Source organism: Melanerpes formicivorus, unplaced genomic scaffold, assembly GCF_026170545.1.
Source record: "Melanerpes formicivorus ecotype bairdi unplaced genomic scaffold, bMelFor1.0.p_v2 SCAF_25, whole genome shotgun sequence".
NCBI lineage: Eukaryota > Metazoa > Chordata > Aves > Piciformes > Picidae > Melanerpes > Melanerpes formicivorus.
Genome location: NW_027142377.1, coordinates 5,162,942 through 5,178,217, shown reverse-complemented (window position 1 = coordinate 5,178,217; position 15,276 = coordinate 5,162,942). Strand labels below are relative to the sequence as shown.

The 15,276-nt window shown below is 40.1% G+C and overlaps 1 protein-coding gene across 15 annotated transcripts in view; it reads left to right on the top strand.

The window, feature by feature from the left end:
- The window catches only part of MACROD2 (mono-ADP ribosylhydrolase 2), a 984,824-nt gene that overhangs the window by 467,659 nt on the left and 501,889 nt on the right, over window positions 1-15,276 (top strand). The window lies entirely within an intron of this gene.

Below are 15,276 nucleotides of genomic sequence, written 5' to 3'. Positions count from 1 at the left end.
CTTTTTCTGGGTTTCTTTAAGCTTTGTCAGTTTTCACTGACAAAAATCAATGATCTTATTCAAAGAAAAATGTTAGTCAGGAGGAATTCTTCATCGTGAATGAAAATATTCAAAATAATGTTTCCATTGAAGAGTTTGTTCTGAAACACTAACATTTTTTTCATACACAAATCTGTGTTGTAGATGAGGAAGTCTTGTAAAAGGTACATGTAAGTTAGCTTTTAGTGCTGCATACATTTGATGAAGCTTGCAGTTATAGTATCATCTGTGAAGTTTGGATATTAATCTCTAAACCCTACAAGAAGCTGCAATTTAATGGTTTTTACAGCAACCTGAAAGAGGAACAATATTTTTCTGATGATACCATACTGTAAAGCATTTGTACATACAATTGTCCTATTAACTTACTAAAGCTAGTATGAAATTTAAGTAAAACAGAGCTGAAATTGTACTGAAATCTGTTTAGTTGTAGAGGTTGGAAAATTACAAATCAGTTTCATAGTTTCATTCAGGGTTGGAAGGGACCACAAGGATCATCTAGTTCCAACCCCCCTGCCATGGGCAGGGACACCCCACACTAGATCAGGCTGGCCAGAGCCTCATCCAGCCTGCTCTTAAACACCTCCAGGAACGGGGCCTCGACCACCTCCCTGGACAACACATTTCATGGTTTCACCACTCTCATGGTGAAGAACCTCCTCCTCACATCCAGCCTGAATCTCCCCACCTCCAGCTTCATTCCATTCCCCCTAGTCCTATCACTACCTGAGATCCTGAGAAGTCCTTCCCCAGCCTTCCTGTAGGCCCCCTTCAGTAGCTGGTTTGGATTTTTTTCCAGTTCTATATTCACATTTATTAACTGTTGAGCCATATTCTTTGCTTGTTAAATGCACAGGAAAATGTTTTTAGTAAGTTATATACATTTTTAGTAGCTTATGCAGGCATGGGTACTGAAGAAAATTAGCCCTGCCAACACAAATATGTTTTTAGATCAACTGCTAGTTAGAATGTATAGATGGTGGGTTGAAGTTTCCCCCCCCCAACATTAACTTTGACAGACCAACTTAGTTAGAAGCAAATGAAGCTGTATTTACAAATCTACACTCTACAATGGAATGCAATGAATATGTACAAAGTATACAGTATTTACAATTAATGAACACCACAAAACCCCACCTGGCCAAGGACCAGGGGAAGCTCCCTGCCTCTCCCCTTACCCCCCTGTACAAAAGGGACTCAAGAAAGGAGCAGAGAAGTTAGACTTAGCCAAGGCCAGCCAAAGCACTCAGATTATCTATCCTGAGTGAAGCAAAACCAGCCAAGATCAGAAGAGAAATGGGAAGAATTGTTATCTGGAACAGAATGAGCTGTACCATATTTACCCAATTAATTTGCTTAGAATATTCTTTTGTTTTCCTTTTTACACCCAATAGTGATTTAATTGTATTTTTCTACTTCTCTGCTTGAAATCTGTAACTGAATTTTAAAGGCATAGCCTAAAACCACCACAAGTTCAGACAGTTATTTACTGTATACTAAAGAGATGTCCCTTGTAGCAGATCTGTGAACTGTTAAAAGTCCCCTGATCCTGTGTGCACTGAATTGGATGAGGGATCTTCCATCTGCTTTGGGTCTGCATTTGCCAAAACAAGTGTCGCTGTTTAAAGCTTATTTTGTGCAGTTCATACAATGTACAGAACTTGCTAATGCTTTACATAATGGCAGGCTTACAAAAGAAGCCTCCTTGGTCATCTTGAGGGCATTCCTCTTAATTAACTCTCTAATTATGGAAAATAAGCAGTTGTTTGACCTTCAGAAGCAATACCTGTGGGTGAGGCTAGTGCCTAACTCCTTAACAGGAGAATACTGCTGAGGAAGCTTGTCCATTTCCACACTGTGGGCTGCGGCACCATTAAGCAGCTCCCACACGAATTTGCCATGGAAAACAGAAGGTAAGTTAGGTGAATGTAGCTACAACTCATTATTAAAACAAAAATACCAAATCCAAACACTAAAATATTTCCTATAAAAAGCCATTCCTTCATCTTGGGGCTCCTTGTCCTCTTTTCAGCTCAGAGAAAGCCTTGTTTATTGTACTGTAATATTTTCTTTCTATTTGTTCTGTGTGAAAAACATCCCAGTGACATTTCTGTGTGGTTGCTCCATATTTTCATAAGCTGTCAGCCAATCAAGTAGGAAGATGGCTGTGTTGGGCCAGAAATTGCATTTGAGGAAGAAAACAGCAAGTTCCCAGGATATTAAAACCCAATTCTTTACTCTTTCAAACAATGTTTGTTTGAAAATTGGAATTAAAATTTAAAATCTAATTGAAAACCTGATAATTTCTGCTTATAAACCACTTCAGAGGTGCAGGATGCTGCTACAAGCAGTAGTCATTTAATCTGGTGTTTGTTTTTTGTTTTGTTCAGGGTCCTTTCTTGAGTAGAAATACCAAGTTTGTGTCTTTATTATTCACAATATGCTGTTGGAGCCTGAGAGGAGATGTGCTGGGCTGTGTGGTGGCTGAGTGCTGATTAACATACACTTGTGCATACTGAAGGTGCTCAGCTTCACCTGGGCGCTTCACAGCCCAACTGGGGATGTGCATTATCAGCACTACTCTGTCTTGCCACTTAATTATCTTCATGTGCAAGGCTGGAAAGAGAACACAGGAAAGAAAAATGTCTTTGCACAGCAATAATCAATAAGACCAGCAGTATTTTAGGCCTCTGGTGATCACAATTTAGTTGTTTTGAAAACAATCACATGAAAGACTAATTATGTAGAACTTGTCATTTACTGATTATTCCTGACAACTCTGAAGAAATTGTGTTAGGAATGGGATTAATTAAATAGTCTGTTTATCTAATTGCATTAGGGATGATTTGAAGTGTTAAGTGTAAATTATACTACACAGTTTCAAATCAATGGATAGCTTCCCCTCCACATTACATCTCATGAAAAGCCTGGTGGCCTCCTCGTGCCTTGTAAGGTCCAGCTCCATTGTAAACGAATGGTTGCTGAAACAGCTCTGTAGCTTTTATTTCAGGGATAGGACTGTGGTGTTTAAAGAGCTTAAGGACCTATGTTTGAAAAACTACCACTGTTGTTATAAAACTGGGCAATGCTAGAAGTGCCAGTTTTATTTATATATGTATTTAATATATACATAGGTGTAAGGTTGGAGGGGAAATACTCTGTGATTTTCTGGTTTATTTCTTGCTAAGCAGATTGCTAGGCTACTGGAAAATGCTTCAGGTTTTAAGTGGGCCAAATAGTGGCAAGTTACAAGGTTTACTTCTGGGAATAAAAATGTCTAGATTGAAGGTATTGTCTGTTGGTTAGCTTACGTCTTCTCCGGAAAGAAATGTGCTGTATTCAGGCTGTTTTACATGAAGAGATACACATAAATAAGTTAAAACTGAAAACATCAAACCTACTTCATTTGAGACCCCAAATAATATGTCTGAAGACAGGCTTGGGAGCAGAATGTGATCTCCTTTGGGCATTTGTTGAACATACAAACCCAAACTGTATTAAGAAGCAATTTTGGCTGAACGTCTGAACTGCATAGCACCTGCTGTGAGGACAAAGGCAACAATATGTGAAGCTTAGAAACCTTCAGCTAGCTCTCTCAGCCAGTTACTATGGCATGAAGTCATAATGACTGCCCATAAGACAGCTGGTGTAGAAAGGTTTCTAAAATGAACAGTATTTTTGGAATTGCATTTTGCTGACCACCACTTCGTTGTCAGCGTGATGAAGATGCAAAACCAAAAATAAATAACAATTATAGAATCAGTCAGGCTTGGAAGGGACCACAAGGATCATCTAGTTCCAACCCCCCTGCCATGGGCAGGGACACCCCACACTAGATCAGGCTGGACAGAGCCTCATCCAGCCTGCTCTTAAACACCTCCAGGGACGGGGCCTCAACCACCTCCCTGGACAACCCATTCCAGGGCTTCACCACTCTCATGGTGAAGAATTTCTTCCTCACATCTAGCCTGAATCTCCCCACCTCCAGGTTCATTCCATTCCCCCTAGTCCTATCACTACCTGAGATCCTGACAAGTCCTTCCCCAGCCTTCCTGTAGGCCCCCTTCAGATACTGGAAGGCTACAACAAGGTCACCTCGGAGCCTTCTTTTCTCCAGACTGAACAGCCCCAACTCCTTCAGTCTGTCCTCATAGGAGAGGTGCTCCAGCCCTCTGATCATCCTTGTGGCCCTTCTCTGGACACCTTCCAGCACATCTATATCCCTTTTGTAATAGGAGCTCCAGAACTGGATGCAGTATTCCAGGTGGGCTCTCACCAGGGCTGAGTAGAGGGGGAGGATCACCTCCCTCAACCTGCTAGCCACACTTCTCCTGATGCAGCCCAGGATCTGATTGACTTTGTGGGCTGCAAGTGCACATTGAGAGCTCCTGTTGAGCTTCTCCTCCACCAGCACCCCTAAGTCCCTCTCCTCCGGGCTGCTTTCCAGCCAGTCACTGCCCAGTCTGTATTTGTGCCTGAGATTGCCTCGACCCAGATGCAGGACTCTGCACTTGATCTTGTTGAACCTCATGAGGTTCACTTGTTTCCACCTCTCCAGCCTGTCAAGGTCCTTCTGCCTCAGGCTGTGGGTGGATGAGGATGACACATGACACTTGAATTTCAGTGCTCCTGAGGCTACTAGCTCAGCACTATGTTGTTTACTCCAAAGAAGAAAGATGAGCCTGAAGAGGTGTAGAAAGCATGACATAGAGCAAAGCTGTAATTGTTTTTCTTTTTTTTCATAGCACAAACCAAACACCCAACAGGCAGCCAAGGGGGAGGGGCAGGCCTTTCATTTTAAAAGGTTTCTATTTAAAAACATAGTAGTCATTCATTTTCCATGTCTTGTGAGGAAAGCTCAAGAAAAAATTGGTTCCATTTGAGGCAAAGATTGGTTTCCTTGGATGTTAAAAAAACCTTTTCTAAGTCAGATGCTTAAAATAATTTCTTAATGGAATTTCCTTTATAGAAGGGAATTCATATATATTTCTCTATCTAATGCAGCCTTGTAGATATGCAAATAGATTTCTGTTCAAGTTACGTGCAAATGTGTTTCCATAGGCAGCTTGGGACTATATAATCTCTTCCAGCTATGCATTTCTGGTGATATTTTTTATGTATTTATGTGTTTGTTGGGTTTTTTTTTCCTTGCTTTGGCAAAGTGAGCTACTTACAATGTGCATTTGTAGTTATTTTGCTTGGTAGCTTCTTGAGAAAATGCACTGAAAAGTTTAACGCTGTGGCTGCTGCAATCTGCCGTTTGTAAGTCAGTTGTCATTTTTACTGTATCCTAATAAAGATACAGTTAAACTTTTTGAAAGAAGCATGTCATAATAAAGCAAACCAATCTTCTTCTAAGAAGTTTATTCCTGAACTCCTTTTCTAGACTTCAGACTGGCTGCAGTTGCCTGCATAAATAATAAAACTGTAACAGTAGTTCTTAATAATAGAGAGAAAAATTGACCATGTCCTGGCTCCTGTGTAAGCAAGAATTGTTATAAATGTTTATGATGTGCATTTACCTTGGCTCCCATGCATTGTTTTCTAATCAAGTGTCCTTTCCCTGTCTGTTTTCTATTTTCTCCTTCTCTGATAAGGTATCATCTTCCATTTACGTGATTCTTCTGCCCCTCTAATAAATCTGGGATGGAGACAGAAGGTTAATACTTACCTTGAAATATTTCTTGTACCTAAAATATTAGGAAGACCCTGATCGTTCAGTGAGAATCTTGGCAACTGTTATGATGGAAATCTAATATGGTTGGTTGGATCATGCTGCAGGGAGCTGCACTTAGTTATGCTGCATATGGAGTTGGACCACAGATGTTTTCTGCAGATTTTCTGAGTGCTGCTACCAGGATAGAGTGGTGTGGGGGTCTGTCTTCATGGCCATTTGCAAGCAAGCTTGAATGAGCTGTGCCTACACTCTGAGGTGGTCTCTGACAGTGCTAGTTTGCTGCCAAGGTCTGATCTAACACCCTTGTCTTTTTCCTGGGGAAGTCATCTTGACTCTGGGAGCAAACAAGGAGGGCAATCATGACTTGGCTTGAAGAGTGAGCTCATATGAACTGGAAAAAAATGCTTTACACTAGTTGTTTAGAGCCGTATCTTGTATTAGCAAAAGGTTTCCCATCTTTCCACTTGGAAAGAAATAACATTTTTAGAAGGCAAATTGTAAAGGCTGCAGGGTTAGGACACTGCTAAATTAGATTGCTTAATTTAATTTTTTTTAAAAACAAGTTCTTATTCATTGACTGAAGTGTGAATATTTAATTTATTTTTTTTTAATTCTTAATAGGAAGGGGGGAAGTGTATTAGGGTTTTTGAGCTGTAAGCTTGGCCTTTTGGAATGTTAAAATTCACGTGCGCTGGTAATTTTAGGCTATGTATGGAAATGAAAGCCTCGGGGTGCACCTTAGTGCTTTCCTTGGTGCTTGTGGTAATGGGATGGAGGATGGCTGGTTTCTTAGCCTGTTTGCTGATTCACTGGCTGGGTCTAGTGATCTAAATGTAACACAGTTGCTCCTCCTAAGACTTATTTTCTAGCTCCCTTAGCAGCTCTGTTGCTCCTTAGGAGTTTGACGGTACTAGCAGTCATTTAACACAGTTTATAAATCACACTTTTGGGCTGTTCTCGTTCCTCCTTTGTACAGATTAGTAAGAAAACCTTTGTATATTTTTTCTGTCTAAAAGGTGTCAGTATCCTGAGTGAGCTCTACTCATCACTGAAAGTCTCCATTTCGACACAGCACATGGAGAAAGTCCTGCCTTGGGCCTTTTCTGTGTGGTTGCCCATGGAATTAAGTGTGCATTTACAATGTGTGGCATGCAGAGAGCTCAGATAGGAGAAGTGTGCTCATCTAGGTCAAGAACTCTATTCCCTGGAAGCCTCAGCCTCTTAAAAATGTTTTCCATTTTTCTGTGAACTAGCACTGTTCTAGGTATGAGGCAGTGTTTCCTTTTACTAGGAATGAGTACAGAATGCTTTGAAAAAAGTAAAGAGCAGAGACTGAGAATTATTTTCTAACAATCTGCCTTCACAGTTTTGAAATTTATTCTAATAAAAATGTAGTTAACTTATTTCTGAGACAACATAAGCTGTTGAACAATGCTTTAACACCTTAAATATTCCACTTTTAATGCTCCTGAACAGTTCTTGTAAGTAACATTTCTAGAAATTTCCTGCTGGTGTGCTTTAGGACCTCTAACATAGTGTCCCATTTTATTACTAACGTTTTAAAATACATGAAGTCACTGTCAGTTCAGGGGAAATAACAAGTGAGTCTTGTGGCTTATCCTGAATCTTAGGGATTTTTGAATTCTAAATGTTTTAAACTGCCACTCCTGTCTCCTCTTTCTTGACTGTGTCTTCAGGAGGGGAATAAAGTATGTGGGGATAGCAGCTCAGCAGTAAAGAGGATAAACGCAAGGCCTTTAGGTCTTTAACGTGGAAGCCAAGTGGTGGTTTACAGTTACTTCCTGTATTTATCTGTATGTGTGGGAGAGGGAGAGTAAAATTGAACTTCCCAAAAGAAAAGGAAGATGAAAGGCAGAGATGGGATTTCACTGTTGGAAAACAGTGGGGAAGGGAGCCTGCTGGTCTAGAAAACCAAGGGAGAAAGTCTCCTGAGTGAAAACATTGGGAAGTAATTGAAGCCTTGTACTGGTGTTAATGCTGGAGAGTGTCTGTGCTTTTGTCTTAGTTTTAATCTCATATGTGATCTAAGGGTGAATTCCCTCTCTGGAATGTTTTTCACCCCTGTCCACAGACCCTGAGGAACAAAAATAAAGTGGCAGTTAGACGTCACAGAGATCTTCCTTGTGTGGGGTTTATTCCTGTGGATTTTGGAAACCAGAGACAGCAGCAGGGCAGCAAACAGGTCCATTCTGTGCTCTTCTGTGATTCATCACTGCTTTGGTGCCCTGGGAGGTGGTTTCTGACACTCTCTGACATTTAGGAGAACCATCTGCATTGTTAGGAATCTTGTAATTTAACAAGTATTTGTCTCAATATTGTTGTAAGCTTTGGGTTAAAGTTCCAGTAAATGTTTTGGTTGGGAATTATGGGGCACTTGATGAAACTGGAGATGTGAGATGCCCAGAACTTCTGAAAGTTTCAGCTTGAATATAGGATGTGTTTTACAAGCAATGTACTGCTGGCTTTGCTTACAAATATTTGCCTTTGCAAATATCTTTAAACTTTAATTATGGGGAATGTATTTTTAAGGATTTACTGTTGTGGTTCAGTTAAGGCCAGCCTGCTACCAATATGGAAAAAGATACATTTGCATAAGCCTCAAGTGTTTGCTTCTGTCCTTTGACAATCAAAGTGTGCAGTACAATTTATTGAGACAAGTAGTTTATGTCTTGTTGGTGTGGGAAGGCTCATGATGAGTATGAAGGAAATACTTCAGGAAAATTCATTTCAGCTAAAATATATTTCATCAGCCTCATCTTATGATGCTCTTTCCTGCTGTTGTGTTTTTCCTGATGAAAGAGGAAAAAAAAACCAACCACCAACCACAACAAAAAAAAACCCCAAACAAAACTATTGAAACCCCCCCACAACTAAGCACTCCATCTGTTTTTGAAAGTTTTCTTGAGGTGTTCTGCCTCTAAATGATTCTTTTCAGAGTATGATGACACACAAGGAACTTACTCGTTTTCTGCAAAGTTTGCCTAAGTTTTAGTTTAGAAACATGACTAGATCAGGTGCATTTCTTCAAGGGACTTATTTGCTTTAAAAACCAAGCTATTGAATCTGTGTGCATTTTAAAACTCCAGTAATAATAATAAAAGAAAATAATATGGCTGAAAAATGCACATTGGAATTAGCTTTGACACTCTATTTGCTTTATGTCTGGCTTTATCTTATGATACATTATTCACTGGTAATATACAGACTACTTTATTAAGTCTGTATCAAATGCATTTTATCATAAGTGTCAATTCAGTATTTTGCTATTGTATTTCAGTTTTAAAGTACTGAGCTTTTTGTAGGGAAATGATGAATGTATAACAGTTTGGTTGGGAAGGGACAATTTCATATTGGCATTTTGTAAAATTATCTGCAAACTGCTACATTCTGTCCTAAGGTGCCTGTGGATTCAGTCTACCTTATTTGGTTGTGAATTTGCAATATCAAGGAAGCCAAGTGGCTGATATATGTTTATCATGCTTAGGTGTGTTGGCAAGAGTGTTTGGAAGTGTATCTGAATGTGAATGAAGCCTTTCTGATCAGATTGTGTTTACATTAGGCCATTTACAAGTGGGTGAATGGCATCCTGGCCTGTATCAGGAACAGTGTGGCCAGCAGGAGCAGGGAGGTCATTCTGCCCCTGTGCACTGCACTGCTTAGGCCACACCTTGAGTCCTGTGTCCAGTTCCCTCAGTTTAGCAGAGATGTTGAGTTGCTGGAACGTGTCCAGAGAAGGGCAGCAAAGTTGGTGAGGGGTTTGGAACACAAGCCCTATGAGGAGAGGCTGAGGGAGCTGGGGTTGCTTAGCCTGGAGAAGAGGAGACTCAGGGGAGACCTTATTGCTCTCTACAACTACTTGAGAGGAGGTTGTAGTCAGGTGGGGGCTCGTCTCTTCTCCCAGGCAACCAGCACCAGAACAAGAGGACACAGTTTCAAGCTGCACCAAGGGAGGTTCAGACTGGAGGTTAGGAAGAAGTTCTTCAACGTGAGACTGATTGCCCATTGGAATGTGCTGCCTAGGGAGGTGGTGGAGTCACCATCATTGGAGGTGTTCAGGAGGAGACTTGATAAGGGTGCTTGGTGCCATGGTTTAGTTGATTAGATGGTGTTGGATGATAGGTTGGACGCAATGAGCTTGAAGGTCTCTTCCAACCTGGTTTGTTCTATTGTATTCTACATTACATGTATGTGGCATTTAGAGTGTCCAGCGCATGAATTGTTTATGTAAAATGAGAGGCCAGGTAATGGCCTCAATTACTGTGTGCAACAGTAGTGCCATAGCTAGAGACATGCATGGCTTCCATACGTGAGCCTGCTTTTTGGACTTGTTAGACTTTTGGGCTTGCAGAGTTTGTATTAAAAAAGATTTTGTCTGCCTTGGGTTGACTGGATAATGTACAGGAACAATTAGTAGCTGTTTTAAATTAGTATCTTGGCACTATTGTCCTGCTTTCCTAGCGGTGCTCTAAAATCTTCGAGTTGGACAATTAGCCTGCGTAGAGCTCTAAGGAAACTATATGTTTATGGGCAGGTTAAAATAAAAGGTGGTCATTGCGAATTTTCAGCATCTTGGCTGAAGGCTTGCAGTGTCTTTCTTACAAAGTATGAGTAGCTTAAATGGTTGCTTAGCTGTCTCCCATATGGGAAGCAAGAATTAAGTGGTTTCCATGTCACTAATCAATGTTTCGTTACTTTCATAAGTTTACATTTCTCTGCAGCAACAAAGACTCGTCTAACTACAAAACGTGCTTAAAAGCAACTGCTATTTTTCATTAAGAGGAACCAAACAATAAAGCAACCCTTTCACTTGGGCTAATACAAAACCTTCATCTTTCTCCCTAAATTCTGTGTTAAGCCTCCCTAATGCTGGCGGCAATTAAGCACATGTATGGTGAAGAACAGACCTCTGAGGCTGCAACAGACTCATTCACAAATGGAATAGATGATGCTCACTGCTAATACTTTTCCCCAGGCTGCCTGAACTTGTTTGGTCAGAACATGCATCATGACAAACAAAGCAGTGTTTATGGTGGCATTAGGAGCTTTATAAGCTCAGAATTAGTGCAGCAGTTGCAGTGTTACAAGTTCTGCCTGTTTTCCTCTGTTTTGTGGCCCTGAAGGTGTCACATCTAGAAAAAAAATCAGGAAATTCATTCTCTAAGCAAGGTTGGCCAGTGTATAAGTATTATTTCTTATTTAATTTGTTTGTAGTGTTGAAGGTAGGGGATAACTGACTTGCCTCAGGCATGATGCCATTATGCTGCAGAACTATGAAATATACTCTCCTATCTGAGTGCTTCTCTTGCGTCTCAATCAGGCTGTGCTTAATGACCAAAAAAAATAGAAAGCATATATAAAAGTAGCTCCATAGCAATCAGGCTCAGCCCTGCCATTCTCAAATCCTGAACTCTGTTTAAATGAAGTGATGCCTGCACACAGAAGTGATTTTTAACTTGCAATAAAAAGTAGTTTAAATATGTGGCCTGCTATTTCTTGCATAAATGCTATGTAATGCTGGTTTTCCATATGTGCTTGAATCAGTGAAATTAGACCTGTATAAAAGAAACACAAGAAACTTGCTTTGAGCTACAAATAGCAGATGGAACAGTATTGGAGTTGACCATACTTGACATTTTTTCAGCCTTATAGACAATATTCACTCTTACTTGATCACTTTTGTGATGTAAATCAAAGAGGCCTGTAGGGTTGTCAAGACAATATAAGCTGTGAGAAACTTGGATGGCTGTAGCTTGAGAAACAGTTGGAAAATGTTCCTGTGCTGAGAGCACTGAAAAGAAAGTGAAGTTCAGTTTCAAAATTCTATAGGGTATTTAAATGGTAAAAATGGTGCATTTTGACTTACCTTGCCTTCCCCACCCTCCCCATTTAAACACGCCAAAATGCATTCTGAGTCAGATTGTAATGGCCCTTTTGGAAAAATGCACCTGTGGTTGAATAGGAGGCTTTCCTAAATTCCTGCTTGAGCTGCTTGAATTTAGTAGGTATAAAATTATGCTTTGCTGGCAGGGCTCTGTTTTGAGTTGTGAGGAAATTCCATGGACTGTCATTTGTGAAAGTAAAACAAAATCCCCAAGCTTCAATCCAGCATGGAAGCTGTCAGGTTCCTTATCCAATGAGTAGGGCTCGACTCTGAGGCACTTGGTGTGCCCTTATTGAGCACTGTGATGCTGAATTTGATTACTGGGATATGTTGTGATTTCCTTACAGATTTCATTACTGTACCAAAGCTATGCAGAAGCTTCTCAGGCCTTTGTAAAACACACCTCTAGTTCAATCTGTTAACAAACCTGCTGGCTTTGGTGGGTGTTGTGTTCATACATGATCCTGCTCTGAAAAGAGAAAGTTGTTAAATGAATGAGGAGAGAGATGAACATAACAAGCCATAGAATTATATGGAAAAAAAATGGTATGGCTTTTTTAGTTACATATATTGTTGGGGTTTTACCCTGGCAGTCATCAAATCCCTTTGTATTAAAAAACACTTGACAGATGTGATAATGTTTTTCTTGCTTCACCTACTTCATTTTTATAACTTCCAAAAACTCAGTTTCAGTACTCTTTAAAAGCTGGCACCACAGCACAGTGTTTAAAGTCTCTTAATAGAAGAACATATGAAAGCTACCTCAGCCTTTTGTCTGTCTGTGCATTCCTGCTAACAGCTAATGTACTTGGGCCTTCTCCTTGCTTTTAGTATTTTGCCCGTGGGATTTACAAGGGGTTTTCTGTAGCTTTTCTTCCATGACTTGCAGAATAAGATGTTTTCATTTCTAACTATTTTTGGACCTGAAGATGCCTCAGGCATTCCAAAATGATGGTTTTTTCTCTCTATATTGAAGCAAAACTAATGTATACCTAGAGAAATGATTGACTGAGAATTTGCTAACATGTCAGACTTGTGATTCACGTTCAGACAGCAGAGATCTTTGCAACTTGAGTAGAAGAAAATAGTTTGTGGTTGCATGTGTGTATGTAGATGTTAAGTCTATCAAGCTGGTTTCAAAACCACCTGACTTTATTTTGTTTCTCTAGTCTTCATTTTGGATTAATTTTGAAGAAATGAGAGTACTGCTTGACTGTCTCAGGGAAGTTAATGGTTCTCTTTTGAAAAGTGTATACAATTTCCATAATATTAAGTGTCAGATCTATGCCAGAGTTGCCCGGGAGGGCTGGAAAGACAGAGCAAACTTATCATAATTGTTTTTTTTTTGCCTGTGACACTCTCTCAAGTAGAAGTGATTTCTAGGAATTTTACCCATTATGTCAGTATTTTCTGTACCCTTCCTTTCCTGACCACCTTCTCTTTTCCTGTTTTCCCCAGTTAGTCACTCTCTAGGAACTGCTTATGCTGCTGCCTACCCAATTGCATGAGTGACATCTGCGCAGATGGATGTGCACATTTCTGAATGCCATATTTGAAGTCCCTATTATTACTAATTATAAACACAGATATAAAATAATAGAATAATAAACCAGGTTGGAAGAGACCTTCAAGATCGTCGTGTCCAACCTATCAACCAACCCAACCCACCTAAACAACTAAACCATGGCACCAAGCACCCCATCAAGTTTCCTCCTGAACACCTCCAATGATGGTGACTCCACCACCCCCCCAGGTAGCCCATTCCAATGGGCAATCACTCTTTCTATATAGAACTTCTTCCTAGCATCCAACCTAAGCCTCCCCTGGCACAGCCTGAGACTGTGTCCTCTTGTTCTGGTACTGGCTGCCTGGAGAAGAGACCAACATCTGCCTGTCTGCAACCTTCCTTAAGGTAGTTGTAGAGAGCAATAATGTGACCCCTGAGTCTCCTTCTCTCCAGGCTAAGCAACCCCAGCTCCCTCAGTCTCTCCTCATAGGGCTTGTGTTCCAAACCCCTCACCAACTTTGTTGCCCTTCTCTGGACTCGTTCCAGCAAGTCAACCTCCTTCCTAAACTGAGGGGCCCAGAACAGGACACAGTACTTGAGGTGTGGCCTAACCAGTTATTATTATAAATATCAAGAATATGACATTTAAAATAAACACTGTAGAAAATACACTTCCTGGGAAGGTAGATGGCCTTTCAGAGGAAAGAATCATAGTCTTACCTTCAAGCATGTCCTGTGCTGTGAACCTGTTTCAGGTCTTCAAAACATAGAGTCATACAATTGTTAGGGTTGGAAGGGACCTCAAGGATCATCTAGTTCCAACCTCCCTGCCATGGACATGAGCCCTTATGTCCTGGAAACATAATCTATTATCAACTGTGACAGTGCTGCCCTTTAAAAATATATTTTAAAAGATATGTATGAATCCAAAAGTAATTTGCAAGCAAAGTCCATTTTCCCTTTGGAATGTCATAATTATTTTGGAGACTTAATTTTTCATGTGTTCCCTGTGGAGTTCTTGAAATATTAGTTTGCTTTCTTGAGGTTTCTCTGATGTGCAAGGGCAGATTTGGATATTTGATCCTCTGGGTATCAGTGCTATTGATATGACAAAGAGGTCAATCTGTGTTTCTAATCATGCTGATAACATAGTATTCAATTCCTTGATGAGAAACAAACAGATACATACATTGTGCAAGAAAATAGGAAGTCTCTGAAAAAAAAATATGAAATTTTCCAGTCATTATACTTTTAAATGTAACATTTATCTTGGCATTCAGTTTCCTTCTGTACTCTAGAAGGCCCCTCTCTCATTTATTACTGTTAGCATACCAGAACAAATGTCTTTCAGATGTGAAAAATCAATCATCTCAAAAATGTCTCCAGTAGTTATTTGGGTGGATTAATGCAAGGTGTTGGGAGAGTAGGGTTGAAATAAAATGTCATAATTGAGCAGCACAAGTCACCAGAGAAATAATAGTCAATTGATCATGATTTCAGCTTGAGAAGCCTTTTAAAACACAAAACAGAAGAAAAGGGGGAGGGGGGGAAAGGAGTGTGAGAGAAAGGGAAGAAGGAAAAGAAAAACAATTAAAGAAGAAACTCAGCTGGTGATATGCAATGTTAGATGCTGGAATGAGCACCCACTTTCTGAGACAAGCTCATTCAATACAGCATGCAGTTCTTTACTTTTCAGACTTTTGGTTGTTGGCCCTGAATGTGTTTTCAAAGCTATTTCATGGTCCTATGGAAAAAAGAAAATGTAGACCAGTAGTAGACTGACTTTGTAATCTTTAACACTTGAGTGTCAGGTCCAGAATCTTTCTCATCAAGTCCATGTAGCCTTGCCACCTTCAAGGGAGAAGATGAATAGTGTCAGCTGAGATGTGGAGAAAAATAACAAATTATTTATTTACTAAGAGTTAAAATCAGTTGTCTACAAATATTGGGAGGTTTAGCTGATTTGAGGTATGATTAATCACAGATTTGTAGAAGTATAAGAGTTTGAAGAGATCATCTAGTACAACGCTCCTGTTAAAGCAGCTTTGCCTAGATTGTGTTGCACAGGAGCATGTCTAGTAGCTGCTCCTGTCTGTTTACCTGACAGGAGGTTGTCCAGGTACCAAACAAATTGTAACAAATCTCTTTTTT